The sequence below is a fragment of the Anopheles merus genome, chromosome 3L, assembly GCF_017562075.2.
Source record: "Anopheles merus strain MAF chromosome 3L, AmerM5.1, whole genome shotgun sequence".
Taxonomy (NCBI): Eukaryota; Metazoa; Arthropoda; class Insecta; order Diptera; family Culicidae; genus Anopheles; species Anopheles merus.
In genome coordinates this window covers 19298450-19317943 of record NC_054085.1, presented here as the reverse complement: position 1 = coordinate 19317943, position 19494 = coordinate 19298450, and the positions used below count along the sequence as shown (strand labels likewise).

At 41.2% G+C, this 19494-nt stretch overlaps 1 protein-coding gene across 2 annotated transcripts in view; it reads right to left on the bottom strand.

Moving 5' to 3' along the window:
* LOC121599900 (ras-related protein Rap1) overlaps positions 1-12973 on the bottom strand; it is a 76775-nt gene extending 63802 nt beyond the window's left edge. The window contains exons 1-2 of one of the 2 annotated variants that reach the window (XM_041928028.1): positions 12892-12973; positions 10234-10499 (exon numbers count right to left, since the gene is read on the bottom strand). The gene's annotated coding sequence lies outside the window, so the exon portion shown is untranslated. Of the gene's footprint in view, positions 1-10233; positions 10500-12849 lie in introns of both variants that reach the window. The other variant, XM_041928027.1, reaches the window with a different exon arrangement.
* Between the last annotated feature and the right edge of the window lie 6521 nt (positions 12974-19494).

Here is a 19494-nt window from a genome sequence, read left to right as displayed (position 1 = left end):
ACTATGAACAAATTTCCTGCTATCCTCGTAAAAAGCTCATCACAAAATAAATAATTCACACGTCCACGCTGCATCACGCAAGGCACCGGACCGATTAGTGCCGATCATGCGTCCGCCCGGTCCGTCTGTCTGTCTGTCGCCGTCGATTTGGTCGACCACCGCAAAGGATGCCAGGCCCCAAATCCGGTTATCAAACAGAAATGGTTTTACTGTTCCACCAGTCAGCTTTCTGCCCTCCATCGACACCAACTGTGTGTGTGTGTCTGGATGTATAACCTGCAGCAGCTCGCCAGCAGGCGTTAATACAGCGAGTCCGTCGACGCTGGGCCAGGTTTACGCAACAGGTCTACCTAAGCCGGTCGGCCACGGCCACGGTTGTATGGCAAAGAAGCGCCTGAGTGCTTGGCAAAAACAACACTCGAACCGTGCGCGATCCGTTGCGTTCCAATGGTGCCTCAAAATGGTAAACGAAAAGTGTTCATGTGTATATGTGTGTGTGGAAAATGTGTACGTGCGAAAACAAGCAGTGACGCCCCAATCAGCGAGAAGATTACAGAGGCTGATCGGAGCAAAATTTCATTTGACATCAGTTGTCGCACTTGTTCGGGTGCGACGGGTTGGCCACCGAGCTCGACACCCGGCTGTCCATCGAAAGTGTATGGCGAGGGTTAGTTTTTTCTGGGTCTGATCAAGGATGCTTGAAAGTTCGCTCGCTTTGTTGCTCTGTTGTATTTATCCTTTTGTTCTCCACAGCTCTCTCTCACACTCTCTCTCTCTCTCTTTGCCCAATTTTCCAGCATGCATTAGCAGTGGACAGTGTGCACATGGCCATGTTTATGGCCAGTGTTCCGTAACGAATGGACACCGACAGTGAGCTTCATCCAGCTGTCAACGCGCGGGTGTCAACGACACGGGTAGAAAGTGACCGTACACCCAAAAGCAGCAAACAAAGACACAAACAGCGGCCAAATTGGATTGAAACTGGCAATGCCATGGGCAATACGATACAAGACAAATAAACAAATGTGTTTAATAAATGTGTTCCATTTTTTTTTTTCATATCATTTAACTACATAACGCAGGCAGTAACGCATACTACATCATTATACTAACGCAGGGAAACGTAAAGGTGGGCAAAAAGAATCACAAAATAATTGGCTCCCGCTGATCACCCGTCAGCTTTGTCCAGCGGGGGACCCACTTACAGTAAAGCTACTTACTTTATCCCGCCGTGAACCAATACTTCTAACCCCTTCGGTCGTTGTCTCTCTCTCACCGTTTGATCCACACAAAATAACGACCGAAACGGACCTGTGGACACAGCACAGCAGCGGGGTAAAAAAAACTGTCACAAAATGTTATGAAAATGCCAATAGCATTCCGCATTACGGCGAAAGTTGTCACCGAACAACTGACATGGAATGGCATTAGGTCATTGATTCTTCTCCCCCACACACACACACACACCGCTACGCGTAAGTTCTTACCGTCTCAGGATAAACAACCGCCGCTTATTGGAAATGCTTTCCGTTTGCCCGGCCAACAGTGTACCCAGTCAGGCGGAAATACTCTGACCTTTAGCAATTCCGGCAACCGGCAAAAAGTGCATACATGTATGATATTAGCCCGGTTTGCCGCTCGTCGGTTCATGGGTAAAAGGATCGGTGTCCTTTGCAGCTAGCAGCATGAGTAGGATGCAAGCAGGAGCACCACTGGTTAATGCACCAAACCCGTTCTGAAATGTCAAATCATACACTTTGTCTTTATTTTTCATTTCACAGAAGAGAGAGGAAGTATTTGTAAAGAAAATAGTATCACCCGGTACAATGAAACTTTTTTTTTTAGGAACATCAGTTTTATTAGTGTTGGAAGCTTTTGCTGCTAACACAAACATACCGCCAGATGCAAACCGGGCGTAGGTTTACTTTATCACAAATAAACTTTCCACACCATTAAGCTGTTGGAGCGATTCGGGGGCCTTTCCTGGTAAAGGGTCTTCACCATTTGCATATCGCTCGTGGAAGAAAATAGCGCCGAAAAATCGCAGCAAGATGGAGTCTAAATAAATTGCCACAATTTTCCCTGGAATCTCTTGCACACTCCTACCAAATGCTGTGTAATGTGAAATGGACATATTTGTTGTTTTTTTATTGCTCAGCAGTAAAGAAGTAAATTCCATTTTAAATCACAATTTTTTTTTGATGTTTAATTGTTTTACTATTTACTAAAATGTTTATAATTCGGGAGAATTAGCAGAATTACAGGGTTTTCCAGAGTTGCTTCTTTGACTCTTTTCTATTGGAAATGAACTTCATATGCTGGAAATTGGATTCTATGGCACGCTTTTTGAACAGGCTCCTTGGAAATTCTTATTGAATTAGTCCAACAAGGGTGCTATAGAATCCAATTCCTATTACATTAAGTTCATTTCGCATAAGAAAGATTCAATAAACCGCCTCACAGCTATGAGAACTCCTGGGAAAAATCCTGTATGGTTGGGTAATCCATGTCTTCCACACTGTTTTTCCCGAGCTTAACAAAACCAACAGAGACCCAAAATGGTTATAGTGTTTGCTAATATGATACTATGTTCACTTTGTAACGCATAAATACAACATTAAAATGCAGTCAAATTTTTAAGTTTAAATTTAACATAAAATTTAAAATTTAACACAAAAATATTTTTTTCATTAGTCTAATGATCACCAAACCAACGTGATTCAACGAAAGCTGGTGCTTGTTTTATATACTCTTGATGATTTGAAAAACTTGATAACAGCGATGCTAAATTGGGACTCACTGTCAAAAATTTGATCCTTTGAGACAATAATAGGTAGCTTAGAGGCAAAGTATAATGGCATCGACTGTAATTTACACTCGAATACGTTCTAAAAAGCGTCAGAATAAAAAACATACATCCACTGCATCCACAAAAGCTGTATCGTTTCTCGTGTTTCTGTTTAAATTTAGACTACACGACGTGAACAGAAAACTTTTTCCATCTCAGCACAAGACAATTGTTATTTTAGCAAACTTTCAATTAAAGCAAAACACACTCCAAAGTGATAAGCAGCAGCAGCAGCAAACCGAATTCTATGTTGCAATCCTTTCAAAACTGGCCCACAACTTTACCTTCCTTTGTGGCGTACTTCGTACTCGCGTGAAGATAACACTTCATTAAGAAGCATCATTGCCAAGCACATTGGATGGGCCCACGCACGAAACAGCCCCCACAGCCCGCGAAGAGCGTTATCTGACGGAGTAACGCAGCAACAACATGTCGTCCTACGCAAGCATGCAGGAGCAAAGCATCGCTTTTGCGCCACAGCCGGTAATTAATACTTGTCCTATGTCAATAAGAGGGGGAAAACACATATAAGCATGCAGCTCCGTTCCGTTCGCGCCAGGATGCGGGATGAACGCACACCTACCTTGAGAGCAACACAAAGGTGAGCTTTTCTTTGATGGTGCACGAAACGTGACGACGACGATAATTGGTAAACGATCACTTCATTTTCCACCTCCAGTGCTGGATCGGTTTTCTGCCTTCTTCCCGCCATTCAATTGCACCTGCTCTCTCTCTCTCTCTCTCTCTCTCTCTCTCTCTTTCTGTCCCATCTCATAGCCATACAATTGCTACCATTTGTCCGCCTTCTGGCGAATCTAGCGTGCGTACTTTGGCAATGATTAATGAAATTAATTCATCAATGATTGCGTACGCTTTCTTTTGTATCGCAAAATGATTGAGCCAATCCGGGGGGGGGGGAAGAAAGGTGCAAAACGAATCACCGGAACCGAATCACCTCCACGCTTTCCCCGTGACTCAGCGCCTGTGTCGGAATCGATGTATACACAGAAAGAGATAAATAAATGGAGATCCTTGCACCGGAAGATATATTTTTTGCTGTTACTGCTGCGCTAACATGCGAGAGAAAGCAGTATCATATTTCTGTGATGCCAAATTCATCATAAATCATTCTTTCATTAATCATCTGGAGGAAAGATGAATCGTGGTACGATTGCGAGGAGAAAATATTCATACCGCAGTGTTTTGATTTTCATCATCTGAGAAATAAAAACAATCCTAATGTTTTATTTTTCTAGTTTTTTCATACCTTTTTTGGTTATGCGCGTTCTATTTTCTGTACGAAATCAGTTGGCGGAAAAGATGTTACTGTTTTTTTTACTATTTGTATATTTTCTTATTTTAAGCAGAATTCGACTTGGATCATATTTCTAAAACATTTTACATTCACATATTTTGTTTTATGAGCATTTCCTGCATGTGACATAATTTTTTTTTTGTTCAGGAGTAACGGTCCAAAAAGGCCGTATTGCTTAAATATAATTTATATTTATAGTTATATAAATACTATGATTAATCATTATTCATACGCATCCTTGTTCAATGAACACAAGGATTATTTTGTATTTGAATTGTCTTTCCAAGAGTTTTATTTTTTCTTTATATTTATATTTATCTATCTATTATTATTGATCGATTTAAGGTCTAATAACCAATGCTTTATGATTGGTCTACAAAATACTTGAATATACTGACTTATCTCCTGGTGCAATATTCTAATAAAAGAATAAAAACTTGTTTTAATTTTTGGCAAATTTAAAAATTACCCATTCACAAGCGCCTAAATGTATGCAATGATATATTATATTATGTACTACTTTCAGTAATACGTGTTATTTATAAAATATTACATATAATCTTTTGGAAAGGCTTTTATGTCCATTGTTTGAAATAGTTTTGCTAACTCTGGTATACTGCGGTCAGTTTAGAGTGTGCCAGAAAGTAGAGGATAACGAGCGCCTAACTGTATGCAAATATATTTTGCGCTTTTCGATTTGTTCCGTGTTCAAAATGTGCAATATCATAGCTCAACATTTTACTATTTTTGAGGGGTTTTACGCTACGAACCAGCTGTTTTTTATGGTGTTAGACACTTGACCACTAAAATCGTGTTAAAATTAGCCTCATATTTTCAGGTTAGATTATTTCAGCCTGAATATAAGTAAACAAACACCGATTCGATGCAGGCACGATCAGGTAAGCTCATGAAATTCAATATGGTGAAAGGTAATTGTCAAATGGGTACAACAGGCATGAAGAATATTGTTCCAATGACAGAAAGAAAGTACAAAGAAATGTTATCGCATGTTCTTGATTTAGGGTTGTTTTTGAAAAAAAAAACATGGCAGCTTTACTAGCCTCGTTCAGCAAAGCAAAAATATGAAATAAATTATTCTGAGGACTCAATGAGATGAAATTCATCTTCAACTCCTTCATCAAACAAAAATCATTTCGTGAACAAGATGCAATATGAGGTTCACAATTGCTTAGCACCATTTTACCCACGATGATCGACGCTTAGCATCTTGTAACAACCGTCACCGAGATGCTCCTCCGCTAGAAGTGTTTCCCGCTTTTTGTTTCTATACGATAGCCAATATCATTTAGCATTTCTCACTTTCTGACAGCCTCAATGACTCACTGTCGAAAAGTCGCTTCGGAACATCTTACTTTCTTCCTTGCTGATTGCATTTTAAGCCATCCGACCGTAACATTCAGCAATGCAAAGTCCCTCCGGAGGGGAAGGGGCAAGAGCGGAGGTGTGAGGGGAGGGGCTGTGAGTGGGCTAGATGGGATGGCAAAGGTCGGCCGAATACAGAAAAAACGATGGCTGAGCTACATTATAGAATGGCGAGATGGTGAAGCAACAAAAACCAAAATCCTCAAACATGAAAACTCTTGCAACAGCGGGACTATGCCACAGAACAAGTGCCGGCTCTCTTACCGTGAGTAGGAACAAACGATGCGCATTGCCTTCAAGGGGTTTAAGATGGGTGGTAGGAGTGGCACCATACCACAGTTGCTGCTGCATTTGACAAACGGACGGAAATGAATGAACAATGGCTCGGTACGCGGCACGCAATGGCGCAAAGAAGCCCGGCAGCCCCCGAAGTTCATAATAAATAAATGTCATGCTTTCTTACCAGTCAACGTGTCACTTGCACCAGTACCTCCCTTTCCAAGCCAAGTTGGATGATGGGAAAGCAGGAGAGAGAGAGAGCAAGATATTCCTATCTAATAGTGAATTGCATACCAGGGCGAACCGAGCGTTGACCATATCGTGCTGTGCGCTTGTTGCTTGTTTTCCCCGTTCTCGGCGTCGCAGGCTGGCGAGAAAGAACACTTTCAGCTACGGCTAACCACAAAAGTGCACACTCTCCGTTTCCGACACCCACAAACACACACTTGATGAATGCAACAATGCAGTGAATGCAAATAGAGCAGCAAGAAAATGTGTGGTGTTGCCGCGAGGGTTGCGAAAAGTAGAAAGCAGAAAGAGAACACGCCCACCCGTTATGCGGGCTACCGTGCGCCCAATGCTGGCACCGTTGCTCCCAAACACCTATCTGTCCACCTGGTCCACCTTTCCGGCATTTCAGTTTTATGATGCTCCTCCCCACACTCACTCCTCCACTGGTGGTGGCACCCGCCGGGTCGGAAGCATTAAATTTGGCTTTTCTTTGCAATGATTATGTTTTATGTACTCGGGTTTGTGGGCTGCGGCAAACAAACACACTCTGCGCAGCAAACACGGGACTGCGTCCGGTCTATTACTCACTGTTAGCGCCTGCAGCAACAGCCCGGCGGGAAATGCGACGGCACCAGCAGCACCCGGCATGTAGCAAGCTGTAACAACGGCGCCACAACAACGATGACGATGTATGCTCGCGCGGAATTAGTTCTTTTCGCATTAAGATCGCGTCGCCCGGCAGTTGCCGTTGCCGGCGATGGGGCTGTATGGTACCGCCAAGCTTATATGTGCTTACGGTGCACAGTGCATAGTGCGCTGATTATCGTCCTTGTCCACGGTGTGTACTGCACGTTCGCGTGTAGCACACGCTTTATCTGCCAGGGCCGAGCGAATGTGACTCTTTTTTCTCTTCATCATCAACATACGATGGTCTGCGTGAAATTTTAAAATATTTCATTTACTACGCATATTGAACTGGAACTAGCAGCAAGTGTTTTTGTGTGTGTGAACTTTAGAGACAAATTTAAATGCTAATGCTCCCGTCCGAAGACTTTTGATCTGAGCTGCAACGCTCTATACTATAACAAACTGTTTTTCAATTTTCCGAGAATTGCACAATATGAATAAAACAACCGGCTAATAGTTTCAGAACAGAACCTGCATTCGTCACAAACACACACACACATCACTTGCATAGGTATGCTTGAAGCTCTATCCATGTTGCTGACAAGCAACGTCGTTAGCCAATGTCCAGCGGACTGGTCAAATGCATCGCATTTAATTCCTAGAAGCTCGCAAGGATTATTATCGGACACTTGCGTACCGTTTCTCGTAGGTTGCAATGATTAAACGGTCTTTGACTTGTTTGTACCCTCGTTATCATTCCGAGAAATGCTCACTCCGCACAAATGGAGCATACTTCCATTGCTCCAGCTTCCAACGCCCGGTCGCTAGTCCCGTTTTGCGGGTCGCAACATTGGATTAGGTTATGAGACTTTAACTTATTGGCAGCTTAATGTCTAACCCCGTTTTCCCCGGGCTGGGAAGATGGGTGTGGTTCTGAAAGTTGCTCACAAATGACGATGCATTGTCGTGGTCAAAGTCTATGGAATTATGGTACATCTCATGCTGTGGTTATCCGCGGGATGGATGATGGGAATTTATATTACAAATTAGCTATTTTAGATATTATTCTCTTCACTGGGCCAGACTGTTATTGCTTGGGGAGTTTTAATAGTTGTAATATGTTTACATAACTTAGTTTTACAATTTAATCGAGCATGATAATTCAATTACGAGGAGGTAATGGAGGTAAAGGTAACACCAAATCTACAAAATCCTTAACAGTTATTGGATTAGTTTGCTATTTACAAATGAATTCATTTTCAACGAGCAAGTTTAGGAACAGAATATTATGAAAATAAACTATGAAAATAAATTATAGAAACAACCCACGCAACCCAATATTCAATTCTTGCTACGGATGGACGATCCAGACTGGAAGTGATCTTGTGAGGACGGTTTAGGTATGCAACGGATCGTCCCTTCTTCATTTAAATTTAGTTAAAAAAAATATAGTGGTATAGGACATTAAGACGCCTATCGTGGTAATTACTGATGTTATAATTCTTGACTTTACTGATATTAGGGCCCTTTCCGTTTTAAGTTGGTCGGCTCAAATTTCAGCCTGTCAGCTGTTTGCATTGTATAGCAGTTTTCGAGCAGCTATCTAAGTGGGTATAATATACAGGTGGGCTTATCTCAAGGTGTATACATTTAGATGACTGATTTTTATCGCTTCTGCTTTCGAATGAAGACTTTAAGAGTGTTTTGTGTATTCGTCAAGCCTCCAGAAAGCTTGTTTGAACAAAAGTTTTCACCCATCCTGTCAAAAAGATATTTTCAAATTTTGTAATAAAAAAACATGCTATGAGATCACCTGGACTACATACACTTTGATTCTAGATTCCATCACCTAATCTCTTTAATGCACCTTGGGATAAATGTAAACAACACCGTGTTTTGCCATTTTTTCGAGCAGGTACTCGAATCTAATTCTAGCTTTGAGGTTAGAATAATCTAGGCTGGAAATTGCAGGTTAGTTTTGTGTGTGGTTTTGTATGGAGTCCTTACGTGATTTCCACCTCCAAACGTCAAACTCTATATAAAAAGCTGACTCGAATCGTGAAGGGCCCCATTATTAGTTTTTGCACTCTCTCATACAATAGCTAATTTCGTGGCTCAGTACAGTAGCTGTAAGAATTTTAGAAAATCAATAACGACAGAAAGCTAGCTATTGTTCGATACAATGTATTGATTTGGAGTTAATGGTTTGATGTAGCTACATTTCTATCAATTTTGAATTATATGTAACTAGAATCTGTTCCCAAGCTACGGTTGACGCCTTAAGCGAATTCATAGACACGGTTTACTGATAGTCCCTGTGTCAAATCGGCTCCTAGAATTGTTAAATGCAAAATAAATTGCTTTGCTTTCCCAAAAATTGAAATCGCTTAACAGTCTGAAATAAACGTATTTGCTGCAAAAACGTATTAAATATATAACTTATTGAAAAGTTGAAAATAAATAAAAAAATATTGAAAAGTAATAACATTCATCAAAAATACCTATTTATACAATGAATTTTGGTTGAAAAACGTATTACAGTAGATAGCCGTGTCGCTCTTCGTTACGATATTTGATCGGAGAATCAACTGGATAAAAGGAACTGGATTTACGCGGAAATCCGACTTAAAGGAACTGAATAATCAGTTCAAACAAGCTAGTTATCAAGTAACGACGTAAAATAAGCTATTGGAAGCAATTGGAATCACTTTTTATTCTAATATTATAAAGGTTTTGGGTTTTGGGATTATAAAGGTTTTGGGGGTATTTCTAAAGTGATGTGTTTAATGTACCAAGATTTCTTGCTTTTTTGAACGAAAACCACTGAAAATAAAGCCTTTGCTCGAAGCTACATGGAATTTTTCGTTTCTACTAAGCTCTAGGACATCCTGAACGCAGTACGTTCTATTTTGGAAACTTTTGATAAATAAAGTTCTAGATTTGATTGGTGTAATATGCAATTATATCCATGTGAGGTATATATTTTACTAGACATTTTACTGAAATCCTCGTAAAAAGATAGGCTTGACCGTGCAGGTTTATGGAATATTCCTTCGACCTTAATGTTATTTATTGCACTACCGCAGCTTTTTCAGCTCTTACAGATCCAGATATCCCGTATATTAATAAAACATCTAACCACTATGCAGTAAATGTAGACCTTTTAAACATCTACTACAAACTATTCTGCCTGATAATCCATCCCAATTCATATTCTCGTCGCGTTTAAATCACCTTCCTCATTATGCATTACATTTTTACAAGCATTACGGTATGTCTAGCACGGAAGCATTCCCCTTGCCCCGTCCGAACCGCTCCACCGTAACGGAGATTGATTTTATACAATGAAAGCTTCATCTAAATTTCACCTTCAAACACGCTCATCAAACAGAGCGTCCTGCCTGGCGCTACAAGTGTCCGCCGAAAATGAAAGAAGCCCACCCGACCTTCCTTTACAAATTCTATGCACGAAAGCGCAAAACTAATTATTTTCCACTCTTCGTTATCCCTGTTGCCCCAGCGGCTTCCACGCGGATTTCGTTCAACTTACCTCTCCGTACAAGAGATATCGTACCCGGATGAAACGCCACAGTCTCCAGCCCTTGATCGTTGCTCGAGGGAAGTGTTCGGACACTCGTTGCGGCAACCGACGAACGGTTGCAGGGAACCGTGAAGATATACTCGCACAATGGACACACTAAAACTTGGTCCTTCCACGGTACTCGGATTCTGTGGCGCTTCAGATTTTGTCGCTTTTGCCCACTTTTGATAATCACGCACAAATCACCAGCACTGGTTGAAATTCATCACAGCAAACTATGCACACCAATACACACAAACACACACACACACATTGAGACGCGGAAATTACGTGAGGAAATGAGGTCGCTAGCAACCCACCAGAAGACCCCCAAGGCACGCCACACAGCCCACGAACCGGTCTCTTTTTGTGTCTCCGCGCGGCACTCGGTACTTTGTTGTTCGGCAAAGTTGGTCCCCTCCCAATTCCCTACTCTCCTCCCCCCCCCCCCCAAACTGGCGGACAGGAGACTGTCCATGCCGCACCGTCAGTTGGATGGGGAAGCGGAAAACTTTCTTCTCTCCAAACAAGTGGAAACGGAACGTCCGGCTTTGTGCATCCGGTCCATCACTTGCTTTATGAGAACCTGTACAACTGGTTAATGACGAATCGCCCTGCCTGCCGGGGCTGGTTTGCGGGTGTGAAAAGGACATGCTGTGTTTGATACGTCCGTGCTTTAGACGAACGTTTTAGAAGTAAACGAATAAATCTTAACGCTTTTGTAGACGAAGGTTTTGAGCGAAAGTTAATAATGATTTTCGTCCCCTGCTTTTGCCACCCCTTGCTGCAGGGCGTACTTACCAAGCGTGTTCGATTGTTTCGATATCAATAGCTAATGCTCAAACCAAAATGTACGACATAACCGTACAACTTCCCTCATTCGGTTTTCTTGTTCAAAAGAAAGAATGCTTGCCTTTTTTAAAGTTTTTATGAAACAAATTGAAAATGAAAAAAATATGAACGTCTGTACAAAATAACTTTTAAAACATGAAGCAAACAAAACATCAGTAAAAGTAAAATAATATAAACCATTTAAAAACGAAACCCATAAAACGAACAGAAAACCTATTAGCATACTTTTAGGCGCTACAAATGTAACGACTAGCAACGAGCACCGTTTTGCATACTTGTAGGCGCTACTCTTCCTAAGCTTGAACGCACTGAAAAAGGATACAATTATACTGTAACTTCTCGTCGGAAATAAATTGTCCCCTTCCCAGCTAGCTAAAGATACCATTTGTTTGACTTCAAGAAAATGGCCGCCAACCAACAAGAACACTTTCGCCAAGAACAAGAAGGAAACGAACAGAAGAAAGAAAACGAAACCTTATCCCATCCTATCCTTTATCCTGCAGCTGGGACACACCACCTCCATCTGTTACCGCCAGCTGCAGCAGGCAAAAAAGTGGCAGAAAACGCCAAAGCTCGCGCACCCGCACGTTATTAAAATTCACTTTCCTTGCGCATTTATCACACACTTGGCCACCCTTCGGTGGCTTTCTTGGCCGCCGCCTACTGAATGGTGCTGGTGCGTAAAAACTAATTTCTTTTCAATCCTCTCGCATTTTTTTTCTGTCCCATCCCAAGACAGATGCGAGAAACTTTTGCAAAACGGGGTTTAGCAGCCAAACAACAGCAAAAAAAAAAGTGAGATTCAATCCAAGATTGTCACATTGATCTCGTGGCTGGGTTGACTTGTTTGGGGCTCTTCAATGCCGGCACAATAAAATGGATTGATTTTGGGGATTTCCCTTTTATGTTGGCTTTCGTACCCCGGTTTTGTACCCTTTGTACTAGGTGCCGGGAGGCTACACTCGCTCGTCAAACCAGATAATGATTTATGCTCTGCCAATAACTCACTACGGCTACCACAAAAGGTTTGCAGACCGTCTGCCATCCCTATCTTTGTAAATATGATGCGAGCGACAGAAAGTGCAAATAAAACAAAACTGAAATAGATTTTTATATCTGAAAGCTGTCTTTCAAAGGTATCCTAAAATACATTTTATAAATAAAAAAAAACGGCTGGCCGTGACGAAGCTTTTTGCTGCGTATAAGCCTCGTCCAAGAGTGGAAGTTCGTTTTATTCCCGCACACAGAGCACACGGTTTCCGGGAAGTGGTTGTAACATCCTGCACACGCCGCAGGCACCCGCAGGCGGGCGAGAAAAAACGGCGGTCCACGGTTATGAGATTAAGGTTAAGAATTGCCCCGAAGCGTCACAGTTAATCGCGTCACTGCGAATACGATCGGACCCGTGCGGTTGAAGGCGTACCGTACCACGCACTACGATGCACAGGCGGGGAGGGTGTAAAACCGCCACCACAAAACACCCACACTGAATCTTGCGCTTCTGTGTCCTTATCAAATCTTATCCAAAAAAACAAATGCACTTATTTACAGCCACACAAACACACACACACTGTCTCATTGCGCACAACCGTTGGCGCGTCTGCTGGAACAATAGAAGCGCTCCCTATCGCTAGGTCCTCGATCTGTGCGCGTCCACGACACGTACGTATATTGACGAGCGTTCCAGGAAGTGTGCCCCATCCCTTCGATGCTGTAGTAATTTTTTTCGCTTACTATTCGTTCAGCAAGCACCCAACCGCAACCAAAAACACTCACTGCGTGTGGCGCTAATGGCGGATCGTGTCAGCAGACCAGCCAGCTCGGTTGACAGCCCTGGAAAAACTGGTGTGTGCCATCCTGCCGGCACACTATCAGCGGTTCGGCCAAAGCACTCCTCGGAGGCTACTTTCACATTCCAGTGGATTTCCAGTGGGCGAGAAAGAGAGATCAGATGCGAGAGACACATGCAACACCCAGAGAGCGCGAGAGAGAGAGCAAACAGTTGTGCTCTCTCGTGAGCTTTCGTTATCGAAAAGCCGAGAAATACCGACCGCACTGGCTCACTTGTTGACAAAGTGGCAGGGCTCTGCACCAGCAGCACGTATAGTTTAGAAATTGATGTTGAGTAAAGAATCAACGTCGTTTTTAGTTAATCAAACGACCATTCTTTGGTATTGTGTTGCGCCCAAAAGGTATGCAAGACGTGTAACAGCTGTAGAGGGCTAATATTTTGATTGGCCTTTACACAGAACTCATTACTGAACAAGCGGCTCTCATTGAACTATAAACACAAGCCGTAAACACCAAATACAAAACAAATTATTAATGTATTAAATGAAGAAATCAATATTTGCATACTTTCAGGCGCTACTAGGTGCTTAAATTTTAAACCACGATAGAGATGCCAATCATTAATCTGGTTTATTTTTAAGCTTGAGTAAAAATGGTTCATGTAACTGGAAACTACAAAAAGATTGTTTTTTTAAAGAAATTTTATCAAAGCTTCACTGTGTTGGAACTTCAATTTGTTTGTCAAATAATCACAATTTACACATTATTTGTTCTCTGTCGCACCCACCGTGTGAGTAACTGAAAACCTTGCCACCAACTCCTGCCACCTACCACCACCCTCTAGTGACAAGATATTTCCAATACCGAAGAGCACCAATATCCTACAAATCTCTCTTGTGCGTAGGACCGAAGTGAGGCACCGTGACCTAGGCATACTATTTCCGCCCACTAATGGGACACGCACCGACACGGCTAATCGTTGTACAAATGGGAAAATGGGCGCTACAGCTACGGGAACGGGTCCGAGTTCGCGGGGTGGACTAGAGTGATCCATGTGTACCGGATTTGGAGACGGAATCCCTGCAAGCGTCCGTCTCGCATGCCATGCCTTGTTTTGCTTTCATCCAATTATTCCACTGCAATTTCTTGTTTTGTTATTAAAGCGCGGATTATTTTTTGCACACGTTCTGAACGTGGACGTGTGAATCGTTGCTGGGTTTGTGAGCGGTATACGGGTAGATTCAATATAGAATAATAATTAGAATGTGCTTTCAATGTCTAGCTGCATGAAATTGTACTGTCACCTGTATTGGCTGTACGGATCAGGCTGCAATTTAATTTCATAATCATGCGAAAGAGACCTAATAGACTCGGTTTTCTATTTATTCTCTGTCTTTATATGGTTTCATATGCATGATATTCTTTCTATTCGAATATTGGTTTACATAGAACTATTTGTACCTTAACCAGTGTCTCCATTAAAATTGCAGAAGTTAGAAAATATGACTTATTTTACTGTTTTAAATATTAAAAAAAAAAACTATATGCTCTAGTAACAGCCTTTTTGAGCAAAATGTTTGTGATGAGAAATGCTTTTGAATTATTTGTAGCTTTTTTATGAATAAAAAATGGCAAGAAATTGAAGGAAAATTCGAAAAAACAACAACAATAAATGTAGGGAAACTACAACAAAATAAATACTGTGCATACCTTTAGGCGCACAACATACATACACATTAACGCAAAAAAAGGATCTTTTCCGGAATGGGGACGGTAGCATAAACAGTAATAAAAAATGCTTCTTTTATCTCATTTCTTCTCTTTACAGTACGACACTTTTAACCGACTTTGTAAAACCCACAAAGAGCCACAATATCATATAACACCGCATGCAAAACGCTCTAGTCCCTTAGCATAAAAAAATCCAACAATGAAATCTATTCCCATAAGCGATGGTCACACGCTTAGTGAGAAAGCAATCTCAAGCGGGACAGACACAACAAAACAACCGATATCGTTCGCATTTCCCTTGAGCTTTGCTTCTGCTTTGATACCGGATATGCCGACGATTGTTCAGAAAATGTCATGCTCAATATTTCCACCTAGCTCATCACACAAAAAAAAGTTACCCTTTTTTTCACTCTACTTCACGCCGATGGGTCGAAGATTAATTTTCATTTGTTCAGAGAAATCGCGAGAAAGTATTGATAAAATTTGTGCCCTTCCCCACACCTATCTTCATCGATCGATCATCGTTCGCTCGCTTGCATAATGATACTTTGAGTGAAAGATCCATTTCAAGGTGTAGTTGAGCGTGGTTTCGGGACGATTCCAGCGAGACGACTTCTATTTTATTCATTTTTTTTCTATCTCGCGAACGAACGGCAACTTTCATTTGATACCGATACACCACTGTGCGCCAAAAATGCTGCAATTTGCTTTACATTCGATCGCTGGTTGCTTCGTTCGCGACCATAACATAAAAAAACATACCAGATCGGTTGCCGCTATTGAAATCTGATTCCCCTTATGCTAGCAGCTAAATATAGTCGGATAAAAGATTGATTTTCCATTTTAAACTTGAACCCGCTTCGTACATACTTGCCGCCATTGGTTTACCTTCATCTCCATGTATAGCTGAAATCGGGGAGAAGAGGGGAGTTCATTCACCGATTGAGACCAGCTTGTTGGTCGCGTGGAAAAGTTCGATTCAATACGGTTCCATCTGCCCTGTGTTTTTTTTTTTTTTCGACTAGTCAACTCATCTGAATTGTCTCCCCAGTTTCGCTTCTCTCTCCAAATGAAATTGTAAATTTGGTTCATTTCATCCTGCCTGAGCTTTCATCGCTTGCTGCTTCATGCAAGTGCCATAAGCAGAACCGTTCGCATAGTGACGTGTTTCTTCACGCGGTAAAGTTTGACGTTTTTCTTTTCTTTTTTGCACTTTTCAATATTCTTCCTTCCTCCTCATTTTTTTTTATTAGAGCTACATGATGGCTAATGGCAGATTTAATCGCACCATTCTTGGTAGAATTTATTTTTCTATTCAACTCCCTACTTTACAAATGCTACCGAAGCCAATCAACCAGGTCGCATGTTTTGGGTCTATTTTTGTCACAATTTTCCATCTTGATGATAAGAGAACGACTGAGTAATGACTGTAGTTTTGTTTGCTGAAGCCCCTGAAGTGAATGAAACACAATGCTCAGACAGATTGAGCATCAGAAATGTGACAATTTGAATCGGAAAAGGGCCTCAATTGGATTGGAGCCTTGCACTGATGAATCTGTATTACACCGGATAAAATTATTTTCTGGTGTTGAAGGGTGGGACACCATGTACTACACGATGTTGTAACGTGTTGTTAAAAGTAAAAATAAATTGCTTCAAATCGAGGAATTCTCAGGAAACAACATGGTGACAATAAAAAAAAAAACTATAGAGAGCATAAGCCGACACAATATTATTCCTACGTTCAACATTATGTTATAATTTATTTTTTTACTTTTATTTGCTACAATTTTTTACAATCATCTCTCAACTCCATTCGTTGCAGTTTTCATTCCTTTAATTTATCTAATTCCTCATGGAAACGATCCAAAAATAAAAGAGAAGTGGTGAATTCAACCAAAAATTCATCTGTAAACCAAACCCTGTAAGCCAAACAAATCTAAAGCACCGTATTGCATACTTGTAGGCGTAAGTTGAGTGGGAAGCGAATCTCACTCCTCCTGGAAGTATGCATTTTATATGCATAAGAAAGTGTGCATAGGAAGTATGCATACCTTTCAGGGGTAAAACATTTCAAACCAGAGCTGACGATGTACCCTGTTGTCCTATATTCCATCATTTTTATCATATCATACAAATCACAGCATCATCCAAAATTCATCAGATCAAAAGATCAAATTTGTCTAGTGATAATCGTAAATTTGCTTACTACTTACAACACACTGTCGTGTACCATGTGTCGGCCAAATTCAATCGACTAGATGGTATCGACTTGCTCGTCTTCATCCTCAAACATTTTCAGTTGCAGTTTTAGCACACTGCTCGGAATCTGGCGCAATGTAACCTGTTGTACGTGCATGGGCTATTGGCTTCAAATCAGTTGATGTACCGGGACGTTCAGGTGAGGGAACAAAATAGCCATAAAAAGGACGCTCTATAACTTTCCCGGACAAACGGGATATGGATTCTCTTGCAATAGACTATGTAATGGGAGATGGGTTAAAGAAAAAGAGGGAAGTATAAAATATTAAATTTAACGCATTCAGCACAGCACATCATTTTCGGTCGTTTTGGAAATTTCAACTAAAGTGGATAAGTCAGTCTGGTTTGCTTTAAATTTATAACTAGTCTACTAGCTTGCAAAAAAAGTATTAAAGTGCAAAAAAACTGTTTTATAAATCTAATTTCTTTTCCTGTGCTCCTGAAATGTCTCTAAGCCTGACCAAAAATACTATTCAACTATACACTTCCTGTTTGTACGAAAGAAATGCAAACATGAAGTACGTACGTGCTTTGTGTTTTCTTCATGGCTCCGAACCATGGATCAACGATATACTTCCCCGTCTGTATTTACAGACTCACTGCGTAACTAGATCTTCGTGGTCTTCGAGATAAACAGGCAATCTCGCTACAGGGATACATTCTCCGATAGCCTGCCATGGGTAAGCGCTTCAATGTATCTCGTTACACCGTCACAGTACGTAATGGAAATGGAGCAGGATCAATCTCACCCCTCCGAATCAGGCTGAGATGAAACTCAATCAACAGGTGCCGCATGTCCAGTGGTTCATTGTCGGACAAGTACATTTGTTTTCCTTTTTCCACCGCCCCAGAGCAACGCTATAAACCGGACACTAACCTCGCAACCATGCGTCTACAGTGCACCATTACGCCGACCGAACTTTCGACCATAACTCCACAAAACCAGCATCAGAACAAGGAAGAAGAAAAAACGAAATGTAATAACGAAACTTTTTTATCAGCCAACCGTTCGTCTTACGTCACACGCCAGGGAGATCGAGCTGGGGTGCTATCGGTTTGTCTGTTACATTGTTTCCCGCGCGTCCGGACGGAACCGACCGAGCAGCTGGGTATAACATTGCGAAAAGCAGAGAAAGGACTTAAGGTCCTAGCTTACAGCTGCCAATTCTCGACTACCGATGGTGGAGGAGCTTATGCAACGCTGTCAATTGCTGGCCACAATTCATTCTCAAGGACGAAAGTATACTTAAAGCTGTCGTTATTCCTTCATTCCGATTTCCCTATTATCATTCGGTTGTTTCGATGGTGCAGAGGGAGGCATTTTCTGGCATTCTAGCAGCATGTGGGGGAGTAGAGTCAGTTGCAGGTCCGGCTTAAATTTACTTCTTGTTAACGATTTATAAACAAACTTTCCATCGGGAAATTTGATTGACATGTTTCAGACGCTTAGAAAACTAAAATATGAGCATTAAATGGTATTATAATAACGCAACGGTACACCATACAAACATATCTACCTTCGTCCAGTCTTGCTGAGCGCCTAAAAGATATGCAATGTAATTTATCGGCTTCTTTAATATACTTGACGTTACGTCACGCGCGAATAGGCTTTCGAGGCTTTATTCGGTACCACGCAGCCAAATAGTCACTCCGTGCTGCGGCAGGACGTCCCATTCTAGACTTGAACACGCGATGGGCATGTTGCTAAGTCTTGCGAGTTGGCCCCCTTGCGAATTGAATTTCCTGATGATAATGAACAAAAACAACAAAATTGGGAAACAACAAATTATTCTTTCGGAAAAAGCCAAGAAAATCAAAACACTCAATAATAAATGTGAAAGGTGACAGAACAATCATCTTGCCTCATTACAAGATGGAGAGGCATATTTGTGCAAAATCCTAAGCTTGACAGATAAATGCCAATCGAGAAGTGGCATTATTTTCCTCCGTCTTATAAGCCCTTTAAAGACAAATGAAGTTAAATAATTATATTAACATTATTATTATTATCTATGGGTTTAAATGTTTCAAATATTTGTGAATACGAATTCGTGATTGAAATTGTACAATCATCTGGAACCATTCAATTAGCTCTGGATCTAATTAATTGAGAGTGCATGAACATAGAAAAATCTTAACATATTGTGTTGCCACATCATTTTCGTACACTCGAGTTTTACCCAAGTGCCACAAATCCACTAAACGACCACTAAACGGGTGCTAAACGGCTCAAGCTATAATTTAATAGGATCTAAAAAGACTTCTTTTGGCAGACAGAACAAAATGAAAATAACTAGATGCAGAACAAAAATAATTCTTTAAAGTTCATAAAAATTGGGAACTTTATTATGACGGTCACTATAGAAGATAGCTCTTTAACATTTTTATATTTCATAGAACTTTCACCCTCTTTACTCTTGGTTTATCCCTACGGCCCGTCACGTTCACACCACACAGCTATACGAGCCTGTTTATACAATTTTTTGTTTGCCGACCACTGCTAAATAACAGTCTTTTCAAATGTCAACCCGCTCACATGTGATCGACATTACAGTCGACGTTGGTTTGCGAACCCTGCATGTACGTTTGCTATTC